The sequence below is a fragment of the Zea mays genome, chromosome 8, assembly GCF_902167145.1.
Source record: "Zea mays cultivar B73 chromosome 8, Zm-B73-REFERENCE-NAM-5.0, whole genome shotgun sequence".
Taxonomy (NCBI): Eukaryota; Viridiplantae; Streptophyta; class Magnoliopsida; order Poales; family Poaceae; genus Zea; species Zea mays.
The window spans coordinates 105,943,746-105,948,731 of NC_050103.1; positions in this window are offsets into that span (position 1 = coordinate 105,943,746).

Here is a 4,986-nt window from a genome sequence, read left to right on the forward strand (position 1 = left end):
CTTGCCACGTTCAACCACGGCCGTAAGGCAGTCAAATCCGTGATGGCGTGGCCGAACAGAGGAGAGCGGCGCCGGTGATCGGACATGGCCGAAAGGAGGAATGACCGCGTGGCAGCCGGAGTTAGTGCCCTCCACCGCGGCGGTCCTATCCGGAGTAAAAAGGTCTTCGCGGGGAGATGCTCGCCGCCCGATCATCTCGACCCCGGTGCAAATCGTGGCGCGGATAGGTCGTCGGCGGTGAGATTTTTCCACCGCGGCGATCTCACCCTTATCTACTTCCCCGATGCACTGTACCATGGCCAGCCCCATCAGACAGCCTAACAGTCCATATTTGGGGTCGATTTTCTCCAATTTTTATGTGGTGACTAAGCCAACCTTCTGTATCAAAATTATATACCTATAATCCATGTTCAACTTTGTCACAAGGCTTGTCATCAAATAGTTACCGAAGACCATTCAAAATCGAGCTCAAAGTTCATCCCATCACACTGCTACTGAAAATTCAGTTCAGGGATTGACTGACAGCCCGACTTTGAGCTTAATTATCTCTCAAATACTCTTAACAACTATGCTTACAACCTTAAGCAAAGTTGTTCTCCTTAGTTTTCTCTATAATCTTTATGTGGTGACCTAGGGCAAAAACCCTAGAATTTGAAAGATACAATGCTCCAAAGTTGAGCCCTCAACACTGAATTTCAGACTTAGAATAGAACCTAATTGAAGTTCATTTTGCATTTAAGTCCAAAACCCAATATTTGGCTTACAAGTCCACACATTTGTGAACCAAAGGACTTAAGATACTTATTTGACTTGGTTTTTGCACTTTAGTCCAAAAGTGGACTAATTTTGCACATAGGTCCCTATGGTTGGGATTTAGGGTTTTTCTAGGGTTCTATTTGAGATTTTTGGTATCCCAGGGGTATAAATGTGATTCAACTTTGTTTTTGGGGACATTTTATGATTCTTTCCCTAAAGCCTTTAGGTTTTCTCATCTTGGGTTAAGTTTTACCCCTTAAATCCCTATTTAGGGTTAAGTTCCCTATCTAGGGTCCTATTTGCAAAACACCAAAAACAATACACTTGTTTGAAATTTTTACCTAGTGAATGCACTCTAGGTGTGTCAAACATATGCAATGCCAAAGTTTATGATGTCATGCTCAAGTTTTAGTTACAGTAACACCAGGGGTGTTACATCCTTCCCCCCATAAAAGAATCTCGTCCCGAGATTAAAGGTCCTAGGGTGAGTAATGGAAAAGGAAATGTGTCACATCTTTATTTCCTTATTTCTGGTACAAGACAGGGGTGGTGTGGGGGTTCATTCCTTTATTACAATAACTATATACACTTTACAAATTACATGAGGCTAGAAAGCCTGGGAAATTCTTATCTAAAAAGTCTTGAGTTTCCCATGTAGCCTCATCTTCAGAATGTTGGTTCCATTGTATCTTATAAAACTTGAGAGTTTTTCTCCGGGTAACCCTGTCCTTTTGATCCAGAACTCGAATAGGATGTTCCGAGTACGTTAAGTCTGGTTCCAGGACAACATCTGTCACTTCAATGGTTCGATCGGGAACCCGAAGACACTTCTTCAATTGCGACACATGGAACACATTATGGATAGCAGACAGAATTTCGGGGAGCTGCAGTCGATACGCCACTGGTCCACATTGCTCAAGTACCGGAAATGGACCAATGTATCTGGGTGCGAGTTTCCCTTTAACCCCGAAACGCGATACTCCCTTCATGGGTGAAACTTTCAGGTAGACATAGTCCCCTTCATGAAAATATAAGGGCATTCGCCGTCTGTCTGCATAACCCTTCTGACGGGCTTGTGCTTTCTTCATATTATGAATAATTTTCTGAACCTTTTCCTCGGCCTCCTTTACTATATCAGGCCTAAAGAAGTACCTTTCTCTAGGTTCAGACCAATTTAGCGGAGTTCGACACCGTCGCCCATATAAAGCTTCAAAAGGTGCCATCTTGATACTTTCTTGATAGCTGTTATTATATGAAAACTCCGCCAAAGGCAAACATTCATCCCATTTTGGTGAGAAGTCCAGAACACATGCTCGCAACATATCTTCGAGTACTTGATTAATCCTCTCAGTCTGTCCACTGGTTTGTGGATGATATGCTGAACTATGGAGCAACTTAGTACCCAAGGATTTGTGAAGTGCTTCCCAAAACTTGGCTACAAATTGAGGTCCACGATCCGACACAATGGTCTTTGGAACACCATGCAGACTAAGAATACGAGCAATGTATAACTCCGCATAGGTAATGACGGGATATTTTACTTTGACAGGGAGGAAGTGGGCGATCTTGGTAAGTCGATCAATGATAACCCAAATAGAGTCATACCCTTTTGCGGTCCTGGGCAATCCCACGATAAAGTCCATACTAATATCTTCCCATTTCCATGTTGGGATCGGCAAAGATTGTAATGGACCAGCAGTTTTCATGTGTATGGCTTTGACACGTCTGCAAGTGTCACACTTAGCCACATAGCGTGCAATTTCAATTTTCATCTTCGTCCACCAGTAGTGCTGCTTTAGATCATGATACATCTTAGTGCTTCCTGGATGAATAGAATAGCGACTAAGATGCACTTCATCTAAGATTTGCTGGCGGAGTTCTTCATTCTTCGGCACTACTATGCGGTTATTGAACCATATCACACCTTGATCGTCTTCTTTGAAACATTTGGCTGTTCTAGCCCTTATCTTTTCCCATATGTGCTTCATACCCACATTATCCTTTTGAGCATCAATTATCCTTTGCAAAATGATTGACTCAAGCTTTAGCTGATTCAGGGTTCCTTGTTGGACCATCCCCAGGTTTAGCTTTTCCATCTCTTGGCATAAAGTGTTGTCAGCGGTCTTCACCATAAGACAGTGGCAGGAAGCCTTACGGCTCAGTGCATCTGCCACAACATTGGCTTTCCCTGGGTGATAATGAATTTCTAGTTCATAGTCCTTAATAAGCTCAAGCCATCGCCTTTGCCTCATATTTAATTCTGACTGGGTGAAGATATACTTCAAGCTTTTATGATCTGTATAAATATGACAGATATTTCCCAGCAGATAGTGACGCCAAATTTTTAGGGCATGAACCACAGCAGCTAGCTCCAGATCATGAGTTGGGTAATGCTCCTCATGTCGGCGCAACTGCCTTGAAGCATATGCAATTACTCGGCCCTCTTGCATTAATACACAGCCGAGTCCACTGCCTGACGCATCACAATATACATCAAAAGGCTTGGTGATGTCCGGTTGAGCCAATACCGGAGCAGTGGTTAATAATGTCTTCAATTGCTCAAAGGCTTCATTACACTTAGAAGACCAATTGAATTTAATGTCATTCTTCAATAAACTTGTGATTGGCTTCACAAGCTTAGAAAAATCTGGTATGAATCTGCGATAATATCCAGCTAGTCCAAGAAAACTCTGGACTTGGTGAACAGTGGTTGGGGGTTTCCACTCCAGAATATCCTTGACTTTGCTAGGATCTACCACAATTCCCTTGGCAGATAACACGTGCCCCAAAAATTGAATTTCCTCCAGCCAGAACGCGCACTTGCTGAACTTGGCATACAACTGATGTTCCCTCAGGCGCGTCAATACAATCCGCAAATGTTGAGCATGCTCCTCTTCATTTTTAGAATATATCAAGATATCGTCGATGAAGACCACCACGAACTTGTCCAACTCGGGCATGAACACCGAGTTCATCAAATAAGTGAAATGGGCAGGAGCATTCGTTAGCCCGAAGGACATTACCAAATATTCAAATAAACCATATCGCGTAGTAAATGCGGTCTTCGATATATCCTCGGGCCGAATACGGATTTGGTGATAGCCCGACCTGAGATCAATTTTGGAAAATACCCTCGCCCCAGTCAGTTGATCAAATAAGATGTCGATCCTTGGAAGAGGGTACTTGTTCTTGATGGTGACCTCATTCAGGGGTCGATAATCCACGCACATTCGTAAGGTTTGATCCTTCTTCTTAACAAAAATGGCGGGGCAACCCCATGGAGACGAGCTTGGCCGGATGAATCCCTTATTCAGTAGATCTTGTAATTGAATCTTCAATTCCGCCAACTCATTAGGGGGCATACGGTACGATCTTCGGGAAATGGGAGCCTTACCGGGCTTTAACTCAATTACAAATTCTACATCTCTCTCAGGGGGCAGTCCAGGCAAATCTTCCGGAAATACATCTGGAAACTCACATACTACCGGAATATCCTTGATCTCCGGTAGAATGGCTTCATATATTCTACCAGAAGCTTTGGCTGGATTGGTTACGGGGATGAATAAAAGAATCTCTTCTTGATTATAGCTCAACCTGACGGTTCTGAGTTCAGTGTTGAGAATTGCCTTGTGTTGGGTTAACCAATTCATACCCAAAATCACATCTATATCCTGGCCTTTCAGAACAATCATGTTAGCAGGAAAGTTCCGTCCGGCCATTGTTACTGACACTTGATAGGTCACTTCTCTAGTAAAAATGTGTCCCCCAGGTGAATGAATTTTAAACCCTTCTTTTGATTCATGACATGAAATGTGATGTTGCTCCACAAATGTCTTGCTAATAAATGTATGCGAAGCACCAGAATCAAAAAGAATAATTGCAGGGTGACTGGCCACGAGAAACGTACCCATCATCACCGGTTCACCTTCCGGTGTAGTGGCCACTTGAGTATAGTATACCCGCCCCGTCTTCTTTGTATTCTTCCCCACATTATTTCCCTTGGGCAGAGCTGATTTCTCAGATCCTTGTTGAGTATTTGATTGATTCTGCTTGGGATATAGGCAGTCTTTGATGAAATGTCCAGACTTGCCACAATTAAAACATCCGGTTGAGGAGCTGGGCAAAGCAGGGAATCGAGTGCCCGGGGCACCCGGCTGATTTAGGGTAGTGGGGGCATTGTTGGGGCGAATAATGATTGGCTGCTTGAAAGGGAATGAGGGCGGTCGAGAA